Source organism: Leucopleurus acutus (genome assembly GCF_964270905.1).
Source record: "Leucopleurus acutus genome assembly, chromosome: 15".
NCBI classification, from domain to species: domain Eukaryota; kingdom Metazoa; phylum Chordata; class Mammalia; order Artiodactyla; family Delphinidae; genus Leucopleurus; species Leucopleurus acutus.
Window position 1 is genome coordinate 42,771,099 of NC_139157.1, and position 16,353 is coordinate 42,787,451.

Genomic DNA, 16,353 nt, shown 5'->3' on the forward strand with positions numbered 1-16,353 from the left:
AAGTGATTTACTGTTCACAGCCATCTAGAGCCACATTGAAAATGAACTAATGACATACTACCCTTTTACTGCTTTAAAGCTATTCTGATTTTTTTTTTTTTAGTGTATCAGTTTTATTGCAATTTGTTTAACATTGGCTGTTAACCACTCATTGAACAGTTTCAGTGCCATAAAATGGTGGGTTTCAAAAATAGTATTCCCCCCCCCAATAATCTGCCCCCATTCTCACCTGTTCATCCTTGCTCTTCTTTTTTTTTTTTTTCTTGGCCACTCGGTTTGTGGGATATTAGTTCCCCAACTAGGGATCCATCAAACCTGGGCCCCTGGCAGTAAGAGCTCCTTCCTAATCCTGACCACTGAACCGCCGGGGAATTCCCCATCCTTGCTCTTTTTCAATAATTACTACATTGATTTCCCTTTGCCCTTCTACTTACTTACTTATACCAAGGCTATTCATATTTAGTTTCTAGTGCCATGTTCCATACTTGGATGAACTGGGTAGCATTCTAGACTAGTATAGGAAAGCTATTCTGTTTTTAAACAAGCGATGAGGCTGTTTTGCAGCATTGAACTTGAAGTTTAATATTGCTCCAATATATATTTATTGAGTGCTAATTATGTGTTGGACACTTGGGATACAATGGAAAGCAAAAACAGACATAATCATCACTGTTATGGAACTTGGATTTTATTGGAATTTGTTGAAATAATTATATAAATGTGAAATTCCAACTTTGAGGTACATAGAGTAATGAGAACCTATTCTGGGGCATCAAGAAAGGCTTCTTTGAGGAAGTGACTGTTGAGTTGAGACATAAAGGATGAGTAGGAATTAATTAGGCCAAGAGAAATAGGAGTATCGTTCAACATTCTGGTAGAGGGAACAGGATGTAGAAGGCACCTGTGATGGGCGAGTGCTAATGCATTTGAAGAACTGAGAGTTGGTATGTGTTATAAGAGCATAGGGCAAAAGAAGTGATATGCAAAATAAGTTTGAACAGGTAGGTAGGGACAATATCTACATGATTATCTAGACCATGTAGTAGATTTGAGGGCTTTATCATAACAATGGGAAATGTTTTAAATTAGGTGGTAACCTCAGATAGGAGATTAGAATAGTTTACTCTGGCTATGATAAGGAGAGAATTTGGGGAAATAACAAGAATAAATGCAGAAAACCATTTAGGGGGCTCTTAATTCTGATCCATGTGAGATGATGTGAGTAGGATAGCAGAGGTGGAGGAAAGTTCAGAACAAGAGAGATTTGAGAAGTAAAAATAAAATCTAGGGATGGGTTGGAACAGAGGGATGAGGGAATGCAGGATGACTCCAAGGTGTCACTTGTCTGGATAAATGGTTGGATATTATGTATTGCTAGCAATACTATATTGCTAACTGTTGATCAATTACTATGGGCCAGGCTCTGTGCTAGGTCTTTTATATATATCGATTCAGCCAATTCTCAAAATAGTCCTGTGGGGTAGGTTTAGTATTGTTATTCCCATTTTATAGGGATTAAGTAAGGGGCCCAAGACTACAGAACTAGAGAAACCAAGCTCTCCAAAAACACATTTATGTCTGGCTGGGGAAGGAGGAGGTGGAGAGAAAAAAAGCAAGCAGAAATAGTTGAGTGTGGCTGGATAGCTGGGAGGGGGAGGGGGAGTTCAAGGGAGGTATTGTTTTCTTTTTTTTTTAATGGAAAAATAAACTTAAACATGTTTACAAGCCAATGAGAAGCATCTAGTTGAGGGAAAATCTGAATATTCTAGAGAAGGAGAGGATAATTAGTAAGATTTCTGAGTGAAGATTAAATCCAAAATACATGTAGAGAGAATGGCTTTATATTGAAAGGACAGCTATTATACTTAAAGGGAAAGGAGAGATGATAAGCACAGAAGCGGGAGTGTTTTGTGTGACGGCTTCTTTATTCTCTGTAGAATAGGAGCCTGGGACAACTGCTGAAAGTGGGTGAAAGTAAGAGCTCGAGGAGAGTGAAAAAGATTTGAAATGGTAATGGAAGAGTGGGAGAGCAAGTTGGCCAGAGAAATAGAAGGACTGCCAGACAATGCTGGGGACTAATTTGGAGTTATCATAAATTCATGGTAAAACCAGTCTGCCCTGTCGTATGACTTTCTCTGGCAATACAGGCACAGTAATGAGAGTAATAATTGAGTTCAACCAGTGCTGTAGCAAGGAGTTTGCTATATAGACAAGAGTGTTATTGAAATGAAAATGGTATTGGGGATGAAGAAAAGGAGATAATCTTTAAAGGAGTAGAAATAGTATTTGATAATTATCTAGATGCAAAGGAAGAGGAATGGTTAAGGATGATGCCACATTTCTGTTTGGGAAATATATTGGTTGATACCTACAGTGGCTTGAATAGTGCTCCCCCGCCCAAACTCGTGTCTACACAGAACCTCAGAATGTGACCTTATTTGGAAATAGGGTCTTTACAAATGTAATTAATATAAGGATGGAGATGAGGTCATAGCAGATTACAGTGGGTCCTAAATCCAGTGAGACTATCCTCCGAGACTATCCTCCTAAATCCAGTGAGACTATCCCTCCACAGGGACACAGAGAAGAAGGCTATGTGAGGATGGAATAAGAGATTGGAGTGACTTGTCTACAAGCCAAGAAATGCCAAGGATTGCTGGCAACCACAGTATTAGGAGACAGGCATGGGACAGTTCTCTTTCAGGGTCTCCAGAAGGCACCAATCCTGCCAGTGCCTTGATTTGGGGCTCCTGCATCCTGAACTGTGAGAGAGTAAATTTTTGTTCTTTTAAGCCACCAATTTTGTGGTAATTTGTTATGACAACCCTAGGAGACTTATACCATTCACTTAAGTAAGGAATCCAGGAGAAGGAGTGGGTCTGGCAGGAAAGATAATGGGTTGAGTTTAGGAGGTTGTGCATGGTTAAGGTCCGTATCCCATTTTTGCATATTCCTAACATAGTTTCCTAATTGCTTCTTACCCCCTCCACATCATCTCTCATTGCCAAAATCATTCTAAAGTGATTCATATTAATGGTTCATATCAAAAGGCAAGTCTGACTACGTCACTCTTCTTTGTATACCTCCCTATTACTTACTGGCTAAGATTCAAACTCTGCAGCATGTTGATCAGTGTCCAGTCTGTCTGTCCTCATCTCTTGTCACCCCCTCTTAGCTGCTTTTGCCTCAGATAAAACTGGTTTATTTGCATTTCTCTAAATAGGCCTGCTCTTTCATGGCGTCTCTACTTTGGCACAGGCTTTTGTGTATAATACCTTCTCTGTCCCCTTTGTCTACAGTGTCAAACACCCACTCATCTTTCAACACACCACTTACATCACCATCTCTGTGAAGGCTTTCCTCACCCAACTCCTCTCTGCTCTCTATAGGCAGAGGCTGTCTTAACACCTTGAACTTGCTTGGGCTGTTACAAGATTTGTCATTATACATTGTACTATAACTTGTGGTTGCCACATTTCTCTACCTCTAGAAGGTAAGCTCTTTGAAGGCCAAGACTTTGTCATAGCTGAAATAATCTGAACTATCAAATGCTTGTGAAAGCTGACTTGGTGGTAGCATTATCCGTTTGTGAACCCATTTTGGTTTCTAAGAATTGGTTGGTAGTTTTTTTCTCCATGATATCAAGTTGATTTATATGTGGATTACAGAATTGGTGTTTGGTCCCTTTTAAAAAGGGGCCAATTTTTGGAAATTTGGAGCTCACACATTAAACACCAACCTTTTTGACCCACTTACATTCTTATCTCACTTGCTAGGGGTTTTCACATCTCAGACCTTTCCCTTTCCCTACTCCATGTATTAGCTTTTCTCCGTTCAGCATTCAGGTAAACTTCTCCTTTCTGACTCCCTTTGTTTCTTTTTGAATTGGTACATCACACATGCCTGTACACTAGTGTTTACAACACTTTACATCATAATTGGAAATGTATTTTTTATCTGTTTCTACTAGACAGTAAAATCCTCAAGGGCAGAATCCATGTCTTATTCATCATTTTGTCTCCAGATCCTGGCACACTGTGTATATTCAATAAATGTTTATTTGAATGAATAAATTATTTGAAACAACTTTAGTTGCCTCATTCTGCCATGAGTCTTCAAAGTTTATCAATAATCATTCTGTAATACAAGTTTCATGAGAGCTGGGATGGTGTCTGTCTTGTTGACTCTACTATCCATTGTGTCTAACATAGGGCCCACCATATTAGTGAAAGACTGAATCAATCACAAAGATATGATTTGTTAATATTTCATGGTATTCCATTTTAAGAAAAATTTGAAACTGACTAAAAATAACATCATTACATTAGAGTATTGAGTATGGATTTAGTGTACTTTTGACATTTCTAGTATATTTGGTAGGTTGATTCTCCTCATCCCACCTCGAGTTTAATTATAGAGCAACTGAATTCTTTAAAATGAAAACAGAAAACATTTTATCTTGTTTGGAACTTCATTTTGAGGTTTAAAGTACTTTAACTTTTAAAAATACATCATAGACTTATCTACTTGTCTCCATTTCAAATCCCCCAACTCTAGTTCAGTGACATTGTCTCCCATGTTACACACAGCTGCCTTTTCTTTTTGGCTGTGTTGGGTCTTGCTGTACATGGGCTTTTCTCTAGTTGCTGTGAGTGGGGGTACACTTTGTTGCGGCGCGCGGGCTTCTCATTGCTGTGGCTTCTCGTTGCAGAGCACGGCTTCAGTAGTTGCAGCACGTGGGCTCAGTAGTTGTGGCTCACAGGCTGTAGAGCGCAGGCTCAGTAGTTGTGGCACACGGGCTTAGTTGCTCTGCAGCATGTGGGATCTTCCCGGACCAGGGCTCGAACCTGTGTCCCCTGCATTGGCAGGAGGATTCTTAACCACTGCGCCAGCAGGGAAGTCCAGCTGCATTTTTAAAACATAAATTTGATCATGTCATTCTGTTTAAATTTCTCAATTGTACTTTGAATAAATTCAGGCTCCTTATCACTGATAAGCTCTGTGTGATCGGACCTCTGGATAGCCCTCCAATGACGTATCTTATCATTCTTTCCTCTTATTCTGTATGGCCCAGGCCACATGGGTCTCCTTTCAGAAACTCTAAGACAATAATTCTTAAACTTTTTGGTCTTAGGACCCCTTTACATTCTACAAATTATAAGGTCCCCAAAGAGCTTTTTTTTTTTTTTCTTAATATGGGTTATATCAACTAGTATTTACTGTGTTAGAAATTACAACTGAGAAAACTGTAAATATTACATCAGTTAAAAATAGCAACAGTAGGGCTTCCCTGGTGGCGCAGTGGTTGAGGATCCGCCTCCCGATGCAGGGGACACGGGTTCGTGCCCCAGTCCAGGAAGATCCCACGTGCCGCGGAGCGGCTGGGCCCGTGAGCCATGGCCGCTGAGCCTGCGTGTCCGGAGCCTGTGCTCTGCAATGGGAGAGGCCACAACAGTGAGAGGCCCGCATACTGCAAAAAAAAAAAAAAAAAATAGCAACAATAAACCCATAAATAAACCCAATAAACCCATTACATGTTAATATCATTATTAATGAAAAAATAACTACATTTTCCAAAAAATTATGAGTAGTATTATTTTATATTAAAATTAAAAAATATATATCTGGTTTAATAGAAGATAGCTGGACTCTCACATCTGCTTTCAAACAGTTATGGTTTGTGGTTTTGGTTATAGGAAGAAAATTTGACCTCACAGAGAAGTAGCTCGATCAGGGAGGAGTATTTTAGTAGCCATTTCAGATAATTGTGGATATTCTTCTTTGATAGTAAAAGGTAGTTTCTTAAAGGTTAGTTACAATGTGGAGTCTGAAACCCTATCAATAAACTTTTCATACACCGTTACATTAAAATACATTGGTCTATCTTTGTAGCCTTTGAATGGATCTTTTACCAAGGCATGCTTTTAACATTGTGCATTGGTCATTTTCAAAATATTGGTTTGCTGAGTTATCCAGATCTTCCAAATGTGGACACATCTCATTATACAATATCAAAAAATCACATTTGTTAATATCTGCAGTCTCATGAGAAAAATCTGTAAGTATTAAGAAGCTGTCAAGCTTATGGTGATGGATTCCAATTTTCACTTTGAAAGTATAAGTTCTTATCATTGCCAACAAATGCTGTCAGTTGTTTTCCTTGAAATAACAGATTCACTTTATTCTCAAGAACATGTCTGCCAAATATATTAATCTTTTTTTTTTTTTTTTTTTGCGGTACGCGGGCCTCTCACTGTTGTGGCCTCTCCCGTTGTGGAGCACAGGCTCCGGACGCGCAGGCTCAGCGGCCATGGCTCACGGGCCCAGCCGCTCCGCGGCACGTGGGATCTTCCCGGACCGGGGCACGAACCCATGTCCGCTGCATCGGCAGGCGGACTCTCAACCACTGTGCCACCAGGGAAGCCCTATATTAATCTTAATAACCACAGTTTGTTCTTCTTTCAAATAAATATGGTGTTCCAAGAAAAAAATGTTCAGTTTTGCATCTCAAGCAGTTGCATAAGTGCTTTTCCTTGAGACAACATAGTTTGATATGCAGCAGGTATGCTTTATGTATGCTTCCCATTTCATCACACAGAATATTAAAAACACTTACTCAAGGTTGAGATTTTTAGAAATTAATAATTTTACTGCTTTATCAAGGACATTCTTAAGTGAATTTTTGGGTTTTGTTTTTGTTTTTTATAAATTTATTTATTTATTTATTTTTGGCTGTGTTGGGTCTTCATTGCTGCGCTTGGGCTTTCTCTAGTTGCGGTGAGCGGGGGCTACTCTTCGTTGCGGTGGGCGGGCTTCTTATTGAGGTGGTTTCTCTTTCCTGTGGAGCACAGGCCCTAGGTGCGTGCTTCAGTCGTTGCAGCACGTGGGCTCAGTAGTTGTGGCGCATGGGCTCTAGAGTGCAGGCTCAGTAGCTGTGGTGCAAGGGCTTAGTTGCTCCACGGCATGTGGGATCTTCCCGGACCAGGGCTCAAACACATGACCCCTGCATTGGCAGGCAGATTCTTAACCACAGTGCCACCAGGGAAGTCCTTGTTTTTTGTCTTTGTTTTGACTGCGAGTGCATGAGAGTGAAGAGTACAGTGACTACTGGTAGTTTGGTGCCACTGCATTGACTTGTGTTGTAAGCATTCTATTCATAATTGCTTTTGTACCTTCAGTACAATGTCAACACAATAAAAAAGGCAATTAATATTTTTTTATTATGAAAATAGTTTTGACCTTGTGGATGCCCTGAAATGGTCCCATAGACCTGTGAGAACTGCTGCTCTGATAAACCGAAACACTTCCCAGAAGGATAGCCATACACTCCCACCCCACTAATTCTGATTCTCTTTGCTTCTTTCCTATAGCTTATTATGGTTTGTAGTTATGTATATTACTACTGGCTTTGCTATGACCTCGGGCAAGTTACCTAACCTCTGTGCTTCACTTTCCCTCTCAATACAAAAAGTATCTTTGAGGATTAGGACAATTAAAACATGAATATGTTCAAAACAGTGCCTGACACATGGTTAATACTATTATTATATATGCCATTCATTTTCTTTATGAGCTGCCTCCTGCACAAGGCCACTGAAGCTCTGCAGGGCAGCATCCACATTTGTTTTGTCTACCAGTGTATCCCTAGAAACCAGCCCACTGCTTGGCATATATTGGTGCTTAATAAATACATGTTGAATGAATGTGTGATGTTGTGGGAGACTAAAACTAAAAATATGTTTGCTTGTCTTGAACTGTAGAACACTTCGGGGAGAAATAATGACAGATGAAGTTTGCGGTCTTTATGCTCGGATTGGAAGTTGGAGCAAATAGGTGGAGTTTTCTCACAGAACTTTCATAAGCCAAATGAACAGACTGTTTCAAGAGCTGACATGTAATAAAAAAGAACATTATTTCTTATCTTGAGGGATGACAGAGATTTTTATCTTTGACCTTTGAATATATTTTCTGTTTGGTCACAGTCTTTGCTTTAGAACAGGCTCATTGGCTTTTTGTGATCTTCGATAGTAGGGCAGCACTAACCATCCTGGGCACAGGAAGAAAAGATAAAATAGAGGAAGATTCTTTTTTTTTTTTTTGACGTACGCGGGCCTCTCACTGTTGTGGCCTCTCCAGTTGCGGAGCACAGGCTCCGGACGCGCAGGCTCAGCGGCCATGGCTCACGGGCCCAGCCGCTCCGCGGCATGTGGGATCTTCCCGGACCAGAGCACGAACCCGTGTCCCCTGCATCGGCAGGCGGACCCTCAACCACTGCCACCAGGGAAGCCTGAGGAAGATTCTTTATAAAAGAGTTGGTTAAATTAAATGAGCTCTAAGACTTTGTTCAGCTATTTTGAAGAAGTAGAAGAAAAGAAAGAGAATGGATCAAAATGCTTTCATTAGTTACATTATCACCTTGAAGAATGGTTCTCCTGTCTGTCAGGTATAAAAATAAATAGCTTAGGATCTTTTATATAAGAATCTCTGTAATAGATTCTTTTAAAAGTTTCGATCGAAGAAAAAAAAGACAGTCTCACCAGATAAAATGGCGTTGCTTCTTTAAATGAGGCAAGGAGAATTCTATAATCTGTAAAGGTTCTCCTATTAATAGGAGACTCAGTATTTAATACTCAACAGTAATAAGATGTCTTTTTTTTTACAGTCATATCTTGCCATCTCTTTATGATTTTTATTTTTTACATTTGTTTTATTGCTCTTACGAGCTTTAAAGCCTTTTGGTAAGTAGGTGGGTGTAGATGATAAATTTTAGATATTGGCATTAAATGGTATAATTGCTAGCGATTAAATTCCAATCTGTACTTTTCATCCTAAACTGCATTTGCAAATATTAAAAACATACAGACATTTAAAAGCATAATTGTTTCTTTTTAATGATGTGATTACCTTTTGTACACTATTTTATTTAATTTATTTTTAGAAGATGTTGGGGATAGGAGTTTATTTATTTATTTTTGCTATGTTGCGTCTTCATTTCTGTGCGAGGGCTTTCTCTAGTTGTGGCAAGTGGGGGCCACTCTTCATCGCGGTGTGCGGGCCTCTCACTATCGTGGGCTCTCTTGTTGCGGAGCACAGTCTCCAGACACACAGGCTCAGTAGTTGTGGCTCACGGGCCTAGTTGCTCTGCGGCGTGTGGGATCCTCCCAGACCAGGGCTCGAACCCATGTGCCCTGCATTAGCAGGCAGATTCTCAACCACTGCACCACCAGGGAAGCCCTGTACCCTATTTTAAAACAAAAGGTGTGGAAGCAATTTGTAGGTAAACGTGAGATAATATTTACATCTTTATCAGCAGCTTTCAGTGCTATGGTTCATAACAGTTAAACTGCTATTTGAAGTCAACTATTTTCTTTGTAATTCTTACAGAGAATACAACTTGGAGTATGTGTGCTTTTGTGTGCATGCCTGTGCATGCCTACACGTGTGTCTGTGTGTGCACATGAGTTCCAGTGTGTGTGTGTGTGTGTGTGTGTGTGTGTGTGTGCGTGTGTGCATGCATTTGGGTGTGTGAAGGGTGGGGCTGGCTAGGCGGGTGATGTTCAGAGTAGTCTCTTGCTTAGAGCCCTGTCTAGTTCTGAGATTTGGGAATGTGATCTCATTCGGAACTCATGGACACCTCCCTTTCCATTTTTCCTATTACTGCCAGAATTATAAAGGATGTCCGGAGGTCTGAGTTTTAATCCCATGCAATTTGTAATTTAGGACAACTCACCTAATCTCTTTGGGCCTCAATTCTTCATGTGCAAAATAAAGATGTTTTACCAGATTTTTAATTTAGGTTCTTACATCTTCTAAAATGTTATCAAAAGAGCTATGTGAAATGCCAAAACCACTGAGTGAGCTAGATCAAAGTTCCCTGCTGTTTGATGTTTGCTAATGTCTCGTCTTAGTTTAATCCTCCCAGAACAAGAGGTTTTTGAGGGGAGCTTAAGGTAAAGTAGTTGGCATTTTTATCTATAAGACAGTTAAATAAAAACTAGCCTTAGTTTAGAAAGAAAAAGTGCAGCTGTTGTGTAGTTTTTTTATCAATTTATTTATATTTTATTTATTTATTTTTGGCTCTGTTGGGTCTTTGTTGCTATGCGCTGGGTTTCTCTAGTTGCAGCGAGCAGGGGCTACTCTTCGTTGTGGCGCGCATGCTTCTCATTGCCGTGGCCTCTCTTGTTTCAGAGCATGGGCTCTAGGCGTGTGGGCTTCAGTAGTTGTGGCACGCGGGCTCAGTAATTGTGGCACACGGGCTTAGCTGCTCTGTGGCATGTGGGATCTTCCCAAACCAGGGTTCGAACCCGTGTCCCCTGCATTGGCAGGTGGACCCTTAACCACTGCACCACCAGGGAAGTCCTGTTGTGTATTTTTACACGATTATATGGATGGAGGATTAAGGTCTAGACAGAGTAGAATAATAGGAAACTCTGAATAAAAAATTACTTAGATTTTGGTGCCACAGAGTGGAATCCAGAAGTTAAGAATTATATTAGAAAGGAATTATCCTGATGGAAAAGAGTTTGAGAGAAGAAATAGAGTAGTAATGACTGCATTTACAAATAAATGGTAATGATAATCCTCAAAATTTGTTTAAATACACTGCCTCTCTGTCTTTTTCATTCCTGGGAATACTTCATTCCTATGTTGCAGAATGTGCCCTGAAGTTTCATATATCTCCCCACTCCATTCCAGCTGATATTGGGGATCCAGGGACCACATTTTTTTTTTAACTAAGTTTTTAAAAAAATATTTATTTACTTTACTTAGGCTGTGCCGGGTCTTAGTTGAGGCATGCAGACTCTTAGTTGCGGCATACAGACTTCTTAGTTGTGGCATGTAGACTTCTTAGTTGCAGCATGTGGACTCTTAGTTGTGGCATACGGACTCTTAGTTGCAGCATGCACGCTGCATGGGATCGAACTGGGGCCCCCTGCATTGGGAGCACAGAGTCTTACCCACTGGACCACCAGGGAGGTCCCCAGGGACCACATTTTGAGAATCACTACCTTAGAAAATCTCACCATTGGTTGTTTAATGGCCTTTAAATGAAGGCCATGGTCTTAAGGCTCAGAGATCCTCCTAGAGTGAGGTCATTTTGTCCTTGATGAGTTCTAGGGAAAGAATATCCTGATGGTCAGCTTTGTTTTATTTTATTTTATTTTTTCTGTAAATGAATCCAAGATCAAATATAGGAAAGTGAAGAGATTGGGTTAACTGGTTGATTAACTGGTTTTGATTTTGCTTTTTAAAAGATTTTTTTGGATATCACTTGAAAATTTAAGAGTTGAAGGTTGAAATCAACTGTTTATTAATTTTCACTCTTTGCTAGTTATAGTGTTGCCAAGGAAAGACAGTGAGGTGAAAGATGGTCAGCCTTTTTTTATGGTCAAGCTAGTTTTTAGTCTGTTATTTACTAGCTGTGTGATCTTGGGCAAATTGCTTAAACTCTGATTTCCAGTTTCCTTAGCTATTAAAAAAAAGAGAGTATGATGATAAGAATTAACAGATGGCGCATGGTACGTGATTGCTTGCCATATTGGTAGGTAAATGCTTGCTTTATGGTAGCTGTGAATATTGTTAGTAAGTCATACATAGGTATTGTAGCTGTAGAAACACATTTTTCCTTATGGCTAACTGCTTGATAATACTTTTACTACTTTGCCCTGAGAGTAAGAATTGGGTTCAAAGTGCTGTTTTGCTACTGACCATTTGGGTAGCCCTAGAAATAAAAGCAGCTTTGATGAGCCTTGGTTTTATTATCTAAATAGTAATCGTCATAATCATAGTTTTTATGTTCTCTAAGATCTCTTTGATTATAAAGTTCTGTGATATTAGGAGGCTAGCCATTGAATAAAATATGGAAATTTCTAATCTTCACATAAAATTTACCATTAACTAACTTTTCTTAGCAGCTAAAATGCTTATATCATAGACAAGAAAAGAGTTATTTAAATATTATGAAGTATAGAGTAAACTTGAAATACTTGTTTTGTTCCAAAATAATTAAATTGGGCTTTGAATTTTGATACCTGCATCCTTGCTTTGTAAAGAATTTTCACTTAATTTTTTAAAATTTGAGCGACCTCTTGAGAAATTATTTCACTTAATGAAGAGTCCATGTTTCTAGTAGGCCACTTTCAAAAAACCTCCATACTACCCTGTTTTTCCTTGCCTTTTCAGAATACAGTCACTTCTGATTTGAATATTAGTCTACCACATTAATTAATGAATACCACTTGTGCCTCTTTAGCATCTTTCTTAATGCCAGTTTTACTCAGTTATTAATAAATCATGAGATTTTTGATTTGAAACATAAATCATAGTGGGACAACCAGACAATATATACCTCTTGAAACACACAGTGTACTTCTTGCCACAAACATTTAAGTACCATAGTTCCTCAGTATTTGCAGGGGATTGGTTCTAGGCCTCCCCGCCCATACCCCTGCAGATGCCAAAATCCATGGAAGCTAAAGTCCCCTTTATAAAATGGTGTAGTGTTTGCATATAAGCAAAACACATCTTCTCGTATATTTTAAATCATCTCTAGATAACTTATAATACCTAATACAATGTAAACGCTATGTAAATAGTTGCCAGCATGAGGCAAATTAAGTTTTGCCTTTTGGAACTTACTGGAGTTTTCTCTTCTGAATATTTTTGATCCACAGTGGGTTGAATCTGTGGATGCAGATTGCATAGATATGGAGGGCTGACTGTAAATCTAAACCTTTAGATCTACTTGTAGTTTATAGGAAATATAAGGAATAGAGGAATATATTAGACAACACTGCAAAGAAACAGTAAGACAGATACAGAATGAAAGTCAAAGTAATGAAAAAAAAGATAAGGGTTGTTATAGATTAAATGGCTTATTTTAAACTATTTCTAGGTAGGTTTACTTTAGCATAAGCTTCATATTGCTCAAAAAGTGCATATCGGGCTTACCTGGTGGCGCAGTGGTTGAGAGTCCGCCTGCCGATGCAGGGGACGCGGGTTCGTGCCCCGGTCCGCGAGGATCCCACATGCCGCGGAGCGGCTGGGCCCGTGAGCCACGGCCGCTGGGCCTGCGCGTCCAGAGCCTGTGCTCCGCAACGGGAGAGGCCACAGCAGTGAGAGGCCCGCGTACTACAAAAAAAAAAAAAAAAAAGTGCATATTATTCAAATATGTATTTTCCTTTTGTGATTATTTTATTTCAAAGATTAAAAAACTCAATAGGTGTTTTTTTGACTAAGAAGGACTGTCTAGACCAGGCTCATTTGTACTTTAAAGTTACAGTCTTCAGGGAATACTGAACATTCTAGTAATAGGTGATTTTAAATTTTTATAATTTTTTTTTTGGTGGGCAATTTGTTAAATTGATGCATGTCTATAATACATTTTTATCATACACGTAAGTTTTTTGTTTTTTTGTTTTTCTTTTCTAAGGTTTTTGGTTAGGAGTATTTGTGAAAGGTGTAAAAACTGTTAAACTAACATTCTTTTCTGAAAGGCAATAGAAGTGAAGTTCTACTTTATTTAATCTCTTGCATATGTTTACTATATTTAAAAAACAGAGTCAAGTACTAGTATTATTATTTATTTTATCATTTAAATCTTAATGAAATTTGTTACTGTTTCAGATTCATAATAAAAGGGCCAGCCCAATACATCAGCTACTAGCCTGATGTGGCTATTCTGTGTTTGAAATATGGCTGGTCCAAATTGAGATGTGCTGTATGTGTAATATACATAATGGGTTTGAAGACTGAGTATCAAAAAAAGAATGTAATATTTTAATCATTTTTTTATATTATTATATGCTTGAATATAATATGATATTTTAGATGTGTTGGGTTAAGTAGAATATATTATAAAACTTGATTTTACCTATTTAATTTCACTTTAAAATAATTATTTATTTATTTGGCTGTGCCAAGTCTTAGTTGCAGCACGCGGGATCTTCAGCTGTGGCATGCAGGACCTAGTTCCCTGACCAGGGATCGAACCCAGGTCCCCTGCATTGGGAGCGTGGTCCCTAATTTTACTTTTTAAAATGTGGCTGCTAGGGGACTTCCCTGGAGGTCCAGTGGTTAAGTCTCCATGCTTCCATTGCAGGGGGCATGGGTTCAGTCCCTGGTGGGGAAACTAAGATCCTGCATGCTGCGCGGCACAGCCAGAAAAATAAAGCAAAATAAAATAATAAATAAATAAAATGTGACTACTAGAAAATTTTTAGTTACATATGTGGTTCATATTGAATTTCTTTTAGGCAGCGCTATACTAGAATATCACAGCTTTTCTATTGCAATGAAAACATGAGCTGAGGATTTCTGGTCTGAGAAGGATCACAGTGGATTGATAGTTTTAAATTTTAAAAAATCTTTTGTAAAAACAGAAAAACTAGCATAACAAAAACATCCCACAATACCCAGCCTCTTCAGCAAAACTAAATGAGGAGGGCATATCCTCACAGACCCCAGAACATGGGTTGGTCAGGGTAGCAGGACCAACACAGAGTACATGTGGATGAGCACCTGTGGGGCAAAAGAAATAAATAATAGCAAGGGGACCCAGGCACAGAAATCACTAACAGAGCCCCAAAGGAGAAGACATCACTTTGGATGGGAAACTTGAGCAAACGATCTAAGAACAACTGGCAAAACTGCCACCAGGTTGCAGGGGAATGCAAAACAACCATGGGGACACACTAAGCAGCAGCAGGAAGATTAGAAAGTACTTGGGGTCGGCTTTCAGAATCTCAGAGATTTCTAACAAAACTGCTTTTGAGAAAGACAGTCCAATTCTGAAGAAACACTGCTAGAAATAGAATCCAAATTCAGCAGGGCAGAAACATGAAGTTTGAAGTGAGGAGAGTTTGTATTCAAGATAGGGGAGGAATATATACATAGGAGGTTGATTGCAAAACAGTAGTTCTGGCTACAGACAGGCCATTGTTTTAAATAGTTCAGTTTAAGGCCAAGGGTGGGAGCCCGCTAGCCTGAAGCTAGGAAAGCTCCCTCTGCTTACCTCAAACCCCTCCATGGAAGTCTCCTCCTACCTAACATGTATTACATGAAAACCCATTTCATTTAAACATGAGTAACAGAAAAGGATTTTATTTAAACCCCATATAAATGTACTGTAATCAGAAAAGGTAAAAATTAATAGAATAATGTGACAACAGACAACGAAGGCATATCAGAAAAATAAGGCTGCAAAGCAGTTGGAAACTGTAAACTGTATTATAAAATAAAGGAAATTAACAATGTTATTCACCTATGAATAAAACAGAATAATTCAGAGATAGGAAAACTCAGAAATAAAGTAATAAATAAAAATAAAAAGAATACTTGCAGAACTTTGGGAAAAAATAGGAAAAAAAATCATTTCAGAATGGATCCTAATTTGGAAGAAGTGTAAAAAATAGGCAGTGCAGTAAGTACAGCAAGAGGAAGAGGATATACAAGGGGAAAACAGAAAGGATTTGAGAGGAAATTGCAAATATAAAAGATAGGGAAAGAATAATATTAGTATAATTGGAGTCCCTGAAGAAGCATGAAACAAAACCAATATTTAAAACTTCTATCAACAAACTCTCATTTATTGCTGGTAGGAATGTAAAATGGTTCAGCCACTGTGGAAGACAATTTGATGGTTCCTTAAAAAGTTAAACATAGAATTATCATATGACTCAGCAATTCCACTCCTAGGTATATACCCAAAAGAACTGAACACACGTACACAAACAAATATATGTACACATATGTTCATAGCAGCACTGAACATAATTGGCAAAAGATGGAAATAGCCCAATGTTCATCAACTGACGAATGGATAAACAAGTTGTGGTATGTACATACAGTGGACTATATAGCTGAATATATTATATCTGAATTTTTATAGTTAAATATATTATTCAGCTCTAAAAAGGAGTGAAGAAGTACTGATACATGCTATAATATGGATAAACCTTGAAAACATGCCGAGTGAAAGAAGGCAGACACAAAAGGTCACATATTGAATGCTTCCATTTATATGAAATATCTGGAATAGTTAAATCCATAGAGACAAAATGTGGATTGGTGGTTTCCAGAAGCTGGGGACAGAGAGAGTGGGGAGTGACTGCTTAACAGGTACGAGGCTTTCTTTGGGCGTGATGAAAATGTTTTGGAACTAGATACAAATGGTGACTGCACAACATTGTGATTATAATAAATGCCACTGAATTGTTCACTTGAAATGGTTAATTTACTGTGATATGAATTTTGCCTCAATAAAAAACAAATTACCAACCAATTCACTCTTTAAAACTATAACAGAGCATTGAATCTGCATGTTGAGAAGAGTACACATGGACCTAGAATGAT

The 16,353-nt window shown here is 38.7% G+C and overlaps 1 protein-coding gene across 1 annotated transcript in view; it reads left to right on the forward strand.

The window, feature by feature from the left end:
* GOPC (golgi associated PDZ and coiled-coil motif containing) overlaps nucleotides 1–16,353 on the forward strand; it is a 41,109-nt gene that overhangs the window by 3,280 nt on the left and 21,476 nt on the right. The window lies entirely within an intron of this gene.